The 13,540-nt window shown below is 40.2% G+C and overlaps 1 long non-coding RNA gene across 2 annotated transcripts; it reads left to right on the top strand.

The window, feature by feature from the left end:
* Window positions 1-893: 893 nt before the first annotated feature.
* LOC140201438 (uncharacterized) lies at window positions 894-13,108 on the top strand. Of its 2 annotated transcripts, none has more exons than XR_011886859.1 (3): window positions 894-983; window positions 10,866-11,026; window positions 12,912-13,108. It is a non-coding gene; the product is annotated as an uncharacterized lncRNA (long non-coding RNA). The 2 variants fall into 2 exon arrangements; XR_011886858.1 differs by having other exon boundaries at window positions 906-983; window positions 10,861-11,026.
* The last annotated feature ends 432 nt before the right edge of the window (window positions 13,109-13,540 follow it).

Genomic DNA, 13,540 nt, shown 5'->3' with positions numbered 1-13,540 from the left:
TAGACTTGAAGAAGCTTGGTTTCTATATTTCCACACTTGTATATATAATCATTACTAACCTGTTTGATATATCTGAATTTTATATTACTGTATTGTGTAGTTTCTAATAAACGAGTATTAGTTAATAGCAATACCAGACTCCAAAGTGTTTTCCATTTCTGCTGGTTCTTTAACCCGTCACGGGGCACATGACATAGTTGTTTTAGAAGATAAAGCAGCCAGCTAGAAAACCATTGGAGTACCTGAGGCATGGTGAAGTCTTTACCACTTGTTTGGCCCTGAGGTGACATCATGTTTGCACCATGACTGTGGTGTGTTTTGTGATTAATAAAACAGAAAATGATGTAAACACTCAGAAGATCTGGCAGCATCTGCGAAAATAGAAACAATTAACTTTTCCTAATAGACTGCCTAACATGAAGACATAGCATTTCTTTGTAAATATAGCAGCTCTTCTTTGTTAAATTAATACACAATGCAGTTGAAATTTAGTTGGATTTGATCCTGTTCAAAAGATGCTTTATCAGTTTCAGAATACAATATCAGTATATAAATCATGGATTTAGAAAAGCAGAAGTTTTATAACATAGACCATATGTTCTCTAGTATTTGACATTTCTACCCATGCTAAACAGAAATTATGTCTGTCTCGTCACTGCTGGATAGAAATCTGTGCATGTGTGCAGTATGTGTGCATATGTATGTGTGTGCATGTGCATATGTTTGTTTTCAACAGCAAATTATCACAGACCTAGAAATAGATCTTGCAGTTTACTGTATATACCATGTATTTAGTTCCTGAAGTAATTGCTCATTTCTCTCCCACAGCATCATGTCTGTAAATGAATTTTTACCACGTGACCTGTCAGAATGCAATAGTGTACTGGATTTACCAGCTACATTCAGCTTACCGGTTGGAGATGGATGTACTTCAGAGTCAACTGTTAGCACTTTATTCTCAGCAGAACATACAATAAATACAGGTATGCAACAGGAATTTTAATAAATATCTTCATCAGTATTGCATATTTGTACAAAAGGCACAAATAAGTATGATCCTCTAGTTTAGGGGTGTGTGTGTATGCGCGCACGAATATAGTTGTTTGTCACTGCAAAGTTACATAGATCTAGAAGTTGATCTTTTTAGGGTGATTTCATACTTCTGGCTGTTACAAGAAAGCCTGAGGCTCCAGAAAGTCCTAATGAAAGCTAAAAGTTTTGTTTGCTTTGAAAAACGAAAACTCAACAGTGTCAGAATTAAACATGACAATGTCTACCCTTGGTTTCATTTCTGGCTTGGATGTCATGACATTATTGCATCTGACAGACACAAACCACAAACTAACAAGAAAAATTATGATGAGGAAGTCTCTACAGCCCCTCTTAACTCATCTATCCAGAAATATCCAAAGCACTCCCACTGCGACATCTCATTGTACATACAGTATGTGGTTCCAGGACTTTTTGCCTCTGTTTGTTTACCCAGAGAGCTCTTTCATGTTCAAGTTACCAATTGTGTGAAGACTTAAATTGATGTCGGAATTTGTTGTCCCTATTTATTTAAACAGGAGATTTTTCCATATTCAAATCACTTGATTGCTCATGGTTATTCCTAGCTTGTACCTGTGGTGTTATGTTTGTTTGCTAATTTTCAATGTTTAATTTTTCACAATTTAGTACCTCTGAGTTCTGTGGCTTTTCTTCTTCTTCCTGGCCAGGGGAGAATTAGTTTCAGAATTTCCTCATGGCTAAGGATTTCAGCAGGGAGGCCATCTGCTTTTCATTTATCCCAAGGCCTTTTCAGCATCATGTTCCACCTAGGATAATGATGAGACTGAATTTGATAGTCTGTTTTGGGCTAGGGTTAGGGTTAGGTGGAATGGTGTCAAGAACAGATCCATGAAGCAGAAGGCCTCAGATGCGGAGTTTTTCTAAGTGTTCCCTCTGGTAGACATTGATTATGTTGTTGTCCTTGATAAGATGTCTTCTCTCCTTTGCTTACTTTGAGGTGGGGCCCTTGAGTTGTATTTGTTCATGATAATACTGAATGATCCATGCATGTTATTGTTATCAGGAAGTTGCTAGTGCTCCTTTGCTTTTTCCGCCTATTGTTTGCTCGTTAGGCCACATGCTTCTGTTGGACTGTGTACTTCAGATGTCAGTCGAACTGTTTCTCTTCCTTGGTGGAGTTTCTAAAGAACTCCTTGATAATTTTCGTCAAGCAGTTTTCAAAGACTGTAGTGGTGCTCCAGAGGCTGTGGTTTGTTTCATTATTGGTATCATTCTTTCTCAAAGATGCCACCTGAGATTTGGGAAGCATCCTCTAGAGCCTCCTCATGGTTCATTATGTTTGTGGGTTGCAGAGGGTGTCAAAGGTAGTAGATTTAAGTAGCAGACTGTGAGAAGAGAATGGCAATAGTATGTGGGATGAGAAGAGGAATAGATGTATGAGAGCAGTTAAAGAGTGAGAAAGAGGTGTTATTGAGTGTGGTGAAGAAGAAAACCACAGTATGGAGTTGATCATCATTCATCTTTTGGATCTGGACAACTGGCAAGGCCAGTAAATATCTTCAAATTGTACTGCACTAAATTAAGAATATTGCTGGATCATTTTAGTGGTGATTTCAGAGGACGATCAAAAGTGAACCACGTTGGTGTATGCAATTTGCCAGACCATGAAAAAGGTTGTGAGATTTGTTCCTCTGAAGAATATTTAAGAAACAGATGGGTTTTCTAATGATCTGGTTGTTTTGAGGGTTGTGGAGATTTGGTAGAACCTAAGTTTGATACTTTGGCTCAACAGTACAGCATTAAGCTTTGAAAAGCCTTTCCTTCAGCCACAGTACCATGAATAGATACAACTGGAATGGCCATTCATATAATTGCAATGATTTCCATTCGTCTGTCATCTTTACCACATTAGAGAGCCATTCATGGAGGTTACTGCTATAAGAAATGCAAATACCAGAGACAGATTTGGAAAGAAAGAATAAGAATTGTGAAACTAAGACAAACAAGAGAAAATCTGCAGATGCTAGAAATCAGAACAACACACACAAAATGCTGGAGGAACTCAGCAGGTCAGGCAGCATCTAGGAAAAGAGTACAGTTGACATTTCGGGCCAAAACCTTCAGCAGGATGAAAGGTTTCAGCCCGAAATGTCGACTGTATTCTTTTCCTAGATGCTGCCTGGCCTGCTGAGTTCCTCCAGCATCTGTTTGTGTTGCTGTGAAACTAAGGTGCTGTTTATTTGAAGGCCAGTATCAACTTGGGGTGAAAGCTGAATGGAGGCAGTAGAATTTTGGATGACTCCAAGCTTACAGAGATTGGGTAAGCAAGGTCATCCTTGAAACTGCAAAGGTGTGGATGAAGGTTTCTAAAGCAAGTGAACTGAGGAAAGGGGCTGAATCAGGTCACATTAGTGGGGTGAAAGTAGGCAGTCTTAATGTTAGCATACTGCATTGTGTATATTCAGTCTGAATGTCAATTTAGATCAAACATAAGAGCCAGGAATAAAAGGGGCAATGATTGACAAAATATAGCACAGGGATCTTCAGACCCTTTTGAAACACAGCAACTAGATACACACATATGTAGCCCCCCCGGCCCCACCCCGCCCAATTAACAAACAATACACCAGATACGATTAAATGATTTACAGTTTATAGATATTACTGGAACTATGTAATTAAGAGAGAATAAAATATAAAAGGAAAATAAAAGGCGCCACACTTATCAAAGTCCAATCTCTTTGTGCACAAAACAGTTGGAGCTCAAGGACCTTCTTCTTCACCCTGCGACCCCTTGTACCACCTCGACCAGCCACCTGGGACCACCAACAGTGGTCGACCAGACGCTCCACACGAGTCCGTCTCCGTCTCCTCGCCGAACGCCCTCCTCGGAGTCCAACCCTGTTAGCAGACCTCACAGCACATCGTCCATCCTCTATCTTGCTCTCCGGCCTTCTCCCCAAAACCCTGCGCATACAGTATCTTCAAATACACCAAACCCATAACAACTATCCCAATTGGTTAATAGCACTCTCTTATCACAGTCTGAACCAAAACAAGCTGCTAGCGCAAACTTTCTCAGCATTTAACACAACAAAGCCGCATTCCCCAGATTAACATAACAAAGACGCCATTTTAATTAGCCTCCGCAGTAACATAAAAGTCGAAACCCCCTTACACATATAATTAAAAGGAGTAGAGGACTGATTAACTAGGGTATGGCCTGGAATTGATCGATGTTGTCCTCGAGTGAGATTGCATAACTAATAAAATTTAAAAAAGATTAAATAACATTTATTTTCACTGGAACATAAAAGGCGAAGGAGTGGCTTTTTTGAAGTTTATAAAATTGTGTGGGGTTTTAGATAGGATAAATAGTAAGTATCTTTTACCTGGGACAGAGAAGTCTAGAATGAGTGGGCATAGATTTGAGGTGAAAGGGATAAAATTTTGAAGGCAATTTAAGAGTGATGAATACCTGGAAAGAGCTGCCAGAAATATGGTGAAGGCAGATAGAGTTACATTATTTAAAGGTAAATATTGACAGATACTTGGATAGGAAAAGCCTAGACGGATATGGGCCTAATGCAGGTAAATAGTATTAGCATAGAAAGGTACACTGCATTGAAATGTATTTGCTCCATAACTATTTTCACATTTTATTGTCTCATTTTCTAAATTTAAAATATATTTAAGTAGGATTTTTGTGCTAATATACAAAACATTGTGCATCATGTCAAATCCTATCAACAATTTACTAAAAATTAAAATCCAAAATTTTGAGGCTGAAAAGGCATTTATCCCCTTTGTGATTACTACCCTAACTCTCCTCAGGTGCAATATACAGTATTACCTTATCAACTCATCTAGATTGTTGATGCAGAAAACTGGAGGATCACCTGTTTTCAATGAACTCATAAGAATAAATAGCTGCTCTCTCTGTAAGATCCCACAGGATGGTAGATATTCACCAGACCAAACCATAATGAAGACAAAAGCTCATGCAAGACAAGGAAATGATAATAGAGAAGCTCAAATCTGGGGAAGGGTACAAGACCATCTCAAAGGCACTGAACATACTGTACCTCGGAGCTCAGTGCAGTCCACCGTGAAAAAGTAGAAAAAATATGAAACTACAGCCTCACTGCCTAGGTTAGGTCGTCCTTCTAAACTTCGTCACCAGAGAAGAATGGCATATGTAAGCGAAGCTACTGTGACAGAAACAGTCATGCTGAGTGAGCTGCAGAAGTCAGTGTCTGCAACTGAAGATGAAGTTCTTGGCTCCACAATCAAGGCCTTGCACAAGTAGGGTATTGGTAGAAGAATGTCAAGGAAGAAGTCCTGACTAAAAATAAGCATATCCTTGCCTGTAAAGACTTAGCAAGGTATCACCTAGAGGATACTGTGAAAATCTGGAACAAGTTCTTGTGGTTGGATGAGATTAAAGTGGAACTTTATGACCTCAACACTAAGTAGTACGTGTCGCATAAATCTAATACTGCGTATTCAGGTAACACCATTCCTACTGTAAAGTAAGATGGAGGTAGCATAATGCTGAGGGGATGCTTTTCAACAGAAGGGACTGAAAATCTCGTCATGATTGATGGGAAGATGACTATTGCTAAATACAGAAAGATCCTCTATTGAAAACCTGCTAGCCTCTGCCAGGAAGTTTAAACTGGGGAGGAAGTTCCTCTTTCAGCAGGAAATGACCCGAAGCACACTGTCAGAGCAACCATGGAGTGGCTTCAATTGAACAAAATTGATGTCCTTGAGTGGTATAGTCAGAGTCCTGCCCTTAACCCAGTTGAGCATCTCTGGCAAGGCCTTAGTATTGCTGTCCATCACCTCTCCCCAACTAACCTGGCTTAGCTTGAGCAATTTTGCAAGGAGCAATGGGCAAATCCAAAAAGACTACTGGCTGTACTAACTGCGAGAGATGGTTTAAATGAGTACTGAGCAAAGGGAAATGAATACTTTTGAACTGCTGACATTACAGTTTTAGATTTTTTTTGGTTTTTCATGCTTTACAATTTTTGATATTTTTGTGCTCTGCTGTGAAAAAAGGAACTTGTGATTTACAAATATTAAATTGATCAAAATCCCAGGTTGTAATAGAGTACTCTCTTATGTGAACAAAGGGTTGGGGGAGCTGAAGATTTTTACAAGGCACTGTATCACGATAAACATGGACAGGGTGGGCTGACAGGACCCACGTCTGTGCTCTACGGTTTTATGGACCTCACAAAGTAGCTGAGCCTTTTGGATTGAGAACTTTTAATTTTCATGTGAATTAACAGCAGCTATGTTTACTGCATAATTATGAAAGCTATTTACTTCCAGCTGATGTTTGTTTGCCTATTCATAGGAGCAATTTCATGCAGGAGGAGGAGGAAATGACCAAGTATTGAAATAAGTAATCAGTTTCCTTAAAGTGCTGGTCCTTCAAATCCGCACCACACAAACACACACATATGCAGACATTTGATATTCAATTTCTGACAGAATGGAGCAGTTAAAAATCAGTTGACAAAACCCTGCGTGTTAACCTAATGAAGTACTATCTAAAGAAGAATATGCATTGGTTTGCCTAGATCTTACTATTCTTGAATTTGGGAATGGTTATCAGTATAATTTAAGTAAGTAATTGAGTACAGCAGGATAGCTGGTCTGTTGGTTATGATGAAGTTACTATTGAAGCTAGTTAAGAAGAACTGCCAATTCCAATCTGAATGTTCCTATATTAATAGATCTCCAGTGCATGTATTGTATTTTGAAAACAAGTTCCTCGGGTGTGAGGGGAAGGGTGTGATTGTTTGGCATATTATAGCTGCGAGTTTCAGTGTTTATATCCCTCAGTGGTTTCCGGATTCAATGTTAAAATGTACAGTGATGAAAGAGGAAGTACAGAAAATAATTTTCAGTTAAAACGCTCTTTCAGAAATGGTGCAGACAAGTAAACCTTGGTAGTCCGTGAGCCAGGATCCCAAATTTGGGCCACTCATACCATCTGGGGGGAATAATTCTTATAGTGATTTTTGGCGAGGTGTATGCCTCTAGTGCTAGAAAATATGTGATAGCATTGCAGCGGTGGTAGCTTTTTGTGAGGGGGACTGGGAGTTGCACCTCCATGCTATAAGAACCATGATCCCATGGTGCTTTGCCTATGATATGATGAAAGGCGGGAGGAGAAGATGGCGACGCACCTGCGTGTGCACAGCCCTCTGGTGAAAAATGATATCGTATCTGTCAAATAGGGGCCGTGGACAATTCTGATTTGATGGAGAATGGACGTGAAAGCACAGAGGAACATCTGGAGAAATTTCTGAAACGCCCGTTCGCTGCTGTCGTTACTGTGTGGTCGGGAATCTTTCGGAGGGTAGGCCTCAAAATCCCCGGCCTTGCCTGATTTTGGCGACCGAGAAGGAGGTCGAATCGTTCGGACAGAGATGGCGCTCAGTACTTGGTGTCAGAGAGCTGATCAGAGCTCGAAGTTTTCGGATGACTCAGAGTCGGATTGTGGTCGGCATGGCAGGGAGAGTTTTTCTTCCTTCTCCCGTCTGCGTGAGATGTGGGACAGTTGAGAAACTTTGAACTTTACTGTGCTCATGGACTTCTTCATCAAGTTATGGTATTGTACACTGTTGTAACTATATGTTATACTTACGTGGTTTTGTCAATTTTTTCAGTCTTGGTCTGTCCTGTGTTTTGTGATATCACACCGGAGGAAATAATGTATCACTTCTTAATGCATGCATTACTAAATGACAATAAAAGAGGACTACGTGTCTTTATAATCTAATTATGCCAGGTACCTGTCCCCTTACTTTGCTCAGATGATGAACCTCCCAGAGAAGAATCCTTCTGTGTATGAGGCCTTCAAGACAGGCCAACTCTCAGTGCAGCTGTCAAGTAACAACCCCTTTGGGCAGATCCCTGTGGACCAGGCTACTGAAGCCACAGTGAACAAAGATACACAGACTCCTGGAGGCACATCACGTTTCAGCCTGAATGCTGGAGCTATCAAGCATTACTACGTAGCAGCTGAGCACCGCAGTGCATTCTTGGGACAGTTAAGGGATATGGTGCAAGGCAACAAATCAGAGCTTTGTCATGCGGAGCTACAGCGGCCAAGAATCCAGAAAGATGAGGAAGCAGTTTCAGCTGTGGTTAGCCTCATACATGGATGGGTCAACCCATTTGCAGAGAAGTGGGACCTCATTAGCATCCCTACAGCAAAGGCAGCCCCCAAGGACATTGCCTCCGACCTGATGAAGGCATATGATATTGGTGAGCATGCTATGCAACCTTCAAGGATGAGAGACTAGTGCAAGACCCAGCACAAAGAAATTCCATGACCCAATGAAAATCAACAAGCTGAAAACATTCACTGATATGTGTAAGAAGACAGAAGTGAAATTAAATGGGAGGGCGATCATCTTGAAAGCAGACAGGTCTTTGCTTGGACGCATCATAGTGATGGCACAAGGGCACAGTCTACGTATGAAGGATATCCTTTCTCATTCCGTTGGACCATTGCCCTGGGCCCTGTCCACACCAGAAGGATTGCTGAGAAAGACAAATAAAGCTACCTTAGCCACAACCTTGCAGAAAAATGTAGCAGTAGAAGAGCAACTCCCAGGAAATTCTGCTACTGTGGTTGATGGAATGAAAGGTGATCAAGTTACTTTCAGAGATGTTGCCACAATAATTCTGGGCATGGCTCTGAGGGAAGGCAGTCAGAGTAGCAGAGTGTATGTTGTGTTCAACACATACAAGGAGAACTCTATTAAGGATAGTGAAAGATCTCTATAGGGTGAAGAGACTGGCCATGAGTTGCAAGGTATCACAGGCACACAGATGGTGAGGCAGTGGAGGAGCTTCCTGACCAAAGTCAGTAACAGAAATGGTCTCATTAGCTTCATAGTGCATGAATGGAGGAAGGCCGAGTACAGAGCAAAGCTACAGGAGAAGATTCTGTATGCAACTGTGAATGACAAATGTTACAGAATCACACCTCAAGACAGTGAGGAGGTGTCAGCTCTTCAGTGTCAACAAGGAGAACCAGATAGCTGCCTACTTCTTCATACTCCCCATGCCACAAGAGAGGGATACCAACCTGTAGTGATCTGCTCAGAAGACACTGATGTCTTTATCATGTCTTTAGCATTTTGTGACAAAATTGAGGCCCCATTGTTCCAGAAATGTGGCACTAGAACCCGTACAAGGCTTGTAGACATCAGGAAGGTTGCTGCCACTGTTGGCACAGAGGTTTGTAGGGCTGTCATCGGGTTGCACGCATATACAGGATGTGACACTGTAAGCGCTTTTTCAGGCAAAGGGAAGACAAGTGCCCTAAAACTTCTGACCAGCAACAGGGAAACTTGGGACACATTCTTAAATTTGGGTCAGGAATGGAACCTCTCCCCAGAACTGATGGACAAACTGGAGGCTTTTGCATGTCTCCTTTATGCCCCAAAAGCATCAACCACCAAGGTCAATGAGCTCAGGTATCACCTTTACTTTGCCAGAAAAGGGTGAAATCGAAAGTAATCAACTCCCACCGTGCAAGGACTGCTTAACAAAACATGCACAGTGAGCCAACTACCAGGCTGGTATATGGAGAAGATGTTTGGAGAAGGACCCACAAGTGCCAAGCCTCGTTGGCAGAGGATGGAAGATAGAGAGAGAGGAGGAAGCTGAACAGTTGGTGGTGCACTGGATGGAAGGCCAGCCAGCACCCGATGCCGTCCTGGATCTACTGGCCTGTAACTGTCCGAAAAAATGTTCACTCCAAAGATGTATGTGTGTTGCAAATGGCCTCAGGTGTACTGACATGTGTAGACTGGCAGATTGTGAGAACCAGGTATCCACCCCAGAGAGTGTGGAAAGTTCAGATGAAGATATGGAAGACATGGAAGACTTGGAAAATTATTATGATTATTATTCATAGGTTATAAAAGTATGGAAAACAAAGTATGGAAAGCAGTCTTTGATTAAATATATTCATTTTACAACCAAATGGGGCCTAGGTTATGGACGTGTGGAACCCCACATTTGAATTATTGTACTGTAATTCTATATGCTATGACAAAAGCTTAAGATTGTTTTGATTTGATTCAACAATATGGAAAATATAATGACATTGATGAAACTCCAGAAATCTCTCCAAATGAGGTTTTTTACCTTTTTTTGCGGGGGGAGGGTAACATTTTCTGCTGTACTAATGTTAATATGGAATATATAAAAAGTTATTACTTATTTGAAGTAATAAAGCTACCACTGGTGCAATGCTATCACATATTTTCTAGAGATGTATACCTTGCCAAAAATCACTGAGCATTATTCCCCTCGGATGGTACCGACCAACCCTGCTGGCTCACGGGACTATGGGCCCCGGCTTTTAGCTCCATTCATGCTGATTATTTCTGAGTTTAGTTAAGCATGGAAAAAGCTTTGATGTTTGCTTTTATTCCTTGAATTTTGTTCCTAAGTTTCCCTTTCATACCAGGTTTCTGCACCTCAGTTGATGACTAATCCCAATGAAGTCATTTCACAAGCCTATGTAGTGAATGCTTTCAGGTTATTTCAACGTTGGGCTTCTCATGTCTTTACAAGTCATATTGCTGCACAAGAAAGTTACAGAATCATTCAATAACAATCAGGCATTAAAACATAAGTAATGGAAGGTTTAATAGGTTATTTGTTCCCTCAAGTTTTCTTTATCAGGCTTCTACCTCAACACCATTTTCCTGCCCTATTCCCACATCCCTTGAATCATTTAAAACCACAAAATCTACTGATGTCTGTTTTGAATGCAATCAGTGACTGAGTTTCGCTCCATTCTAGAGCAGAGGTCCACCAAAGATCCACCCAACTCTAAATATAGAAGCTTCTCCTCCTCTTGGTCCCACCTGTTATTTCTGAGAGTGCGACCTTTTGTTCAAGAATCCTCACCCAGTGGAAAATGGTATCAACCCTGTCAAGCATTACGGATTTTGTATGTTTCATTCAGGTACCTCTTTTTTTTTTTTTTTGTTCACTGAAGTCTAAAAGGATAGAGGTGTAGCCTACCCAATCTCTCATATGACAGACCTATTTTCCCAGGAACCAATCTGATAAATTTTGAATCTTAAATCTTGCACTCCTTCCAGGCAACTAAAATTACAGATAGTCCTTGAACTATGATCTCACCAATCATAGTAAGACATCCATAGATGTGTGCTCAAACCCTCTTAAAATGATGGCCAAAATAGCATTTGTCTTTCTAATTGCCTGGTAGTTTTTCGTGTTAAACAGAGAGATACCTGATTTATTGTAACACCTCATGTTCTGGTAAAGTAATTCACCATGCTCTCAGTTAAAACTATCAAGAAAGCTACTTAGTGTTTACATTCAACAATAATTTACAGTGCAACAAATTAAACTTGTAGGTAAAGCTCTGCAAGGTAACTTTAAGTTATTGTTACTAGTTTTTTTTGGCGTGTGCGTCTGCGTCCGTGCGTGTGCGATGTTGGAAGGACGATGTCTTTTTCATGCCCTTACAAGGTGCGGAGTGAGAGAGAGAGACTGTGTGGCACGCCACTCCTCACACAGATATTTTGCAGTATTTTTCCCTTTATTTTACGAGGTCGAGTTGCGATTTCGACACTCAACCCGGCACGGATGGAAGGCATACTCGGGAGCGGACCCAGCTGGGTTCAAACCTGGGAACCTCCGTTCCAGAGTCCGGCGCTGATGTCATTGTGCCACCAGCCGGCCCTACCTTAAGTTATTGTTAAGTTAAAATGCTTATTGTTTATCCAGTGGATTAATTTTAATATATACAGTTGGGTTGCATTTTATGCATTCAGGCAATGGTAAAATTCACTTCCAGACTCGCCTCTTTACACTCTGTTACAAGAATCATCCCTTGTAATAATGATCAGTGAAGAACGGAGCATCTGTTTTCACTGATAAGTAACTTTTATTGTCTCAACTAAAAAGCACATAGGTTCACTAACTACCTATATGCACCCCACTAGAATTCCTGACCCTGCATGAACAGTGGGGAAGATACATCTCAGGGTTGTATACTACACACACATTTTGAAAGCAAATGTATTTTGAATCTTTGCCAACATAATAAATATTTCCCATGATCCTATGGTCGTGGCAGATTAAAGGATTAACCCTTTATTTACTGCTTTTACAAACCACTTGAATTGATATGTGTTCACATATCTTTGGTCCTATTTTGGACTAAAAAGTTACTTGATAGGACTCGACTCTGTCATCTGTAGTGCATTGGCCCAAGTCATTTGCATGCAGAGGCTGAACAAATGAGTAAGAATATGAAGCTCTGTCAGATTACATTGATAAAGCTTGTTCCTTGTTTAATAATGTTCAACTTTCACTCAAGCTGAAAATCACACCTGCTACTAAGCTGTGTTTTAAATGCATTAATTTAGGGATCATCAACCTGCATTGATGCAGGGTCTTTGGTGAAGTAAAATGTGTCAAGGTACTTCACAAGAGCTTTTAAACAAAATTTCACAATACCCCGCATATTCAGATAAATGACAAAAAGCTTAATCAAAGTGGTATGTTTGAAACATCAACAGAGTAGAGTGAGAGTTTCTGTGTTTAGAGACAAGGCAGTAGGAAACACTTCTGCTACAAGTGCATGAACACAGTTATGATCTAGAAGCCAGAACTGGAGAGTGTTGATATTTCAGAGGGATTTAGGAATTGAGGAGGTTTTAAATACGGTATTGGATAGAACAAAACTATGGAGTGATCTTTAAATAATGTTGAGAATTTTAAAACTTGTGGCAAAACTAGATTGGAGCTAATAATTTCAGTCAGCAAGAATGATGAAAAATGTTGTTAAGTACATTTTCCTTGTTTTGTTCTTTCAGTGGAAAATCACTATGGTTCCAGAACAAAACTAAGGATGATCACATTCTATTAGCAACATGCCTAAGATGAGAAAAGATATTTAGTTTAACCAAATGTATGTATTTTGCTGGGCTGTTATCTTCCTATTCCTTCATTAAAAAAACACTTACATATACATTAAAAAATGCTATTTATATCTTTAAATCACTTCTCTCTTTCTGCTGAGTATAATGTAAATTTCTTATATGTTTTTATATTAAATGCCCATTTTTTTTTCCTGCCAGACTGCTTCAGTTTGATTATTTTAAGTTCTGTTAAAGATCAAGTAATCATAGAAACATAGAAAACCTACAGCACAATACAGACCCTTCGGCCCACAATGCTGTGCTGAACATGTACTTACTCTAGAATTTACCTAGGGTTACCTATCCATAGCCCTCTATTTTTCTAAGCTCCAGTGGGAATCATTCCCTCGAGACTGCTCTATCATTCACTGAGATTATAGCTGACTTTTCATCTTGCTGACATTTTTCTCCGCTAACTATATATCCCTTCAATTTTTTTATCAATAGCTCAGCAACTGAACCTATACTGCCTTCCTGGATGCAGAATTACAAATATTCTCTACCATCTGGGTGAAGAAATTTCT

The sequence above is a fragment of the Mobula birostris genome, chromosome 8, assembly GCF_030028105.1.
Source record: "Mobula birostris isolate sMobBir1 chromosome 8, sMobBir1.hap1, whole genome shotgun sequence".
Taxonomy (NCBI): domain Eukaryota; kingdom Metazoa; phylum Chordata; class Chondrichthyes; order Myliobatiformes; family Myliobatidae; genus Mobula; species Mobula birostris.
This window is presented reverse-complemented; position numbering and strand designations above follow the sequence as displayed.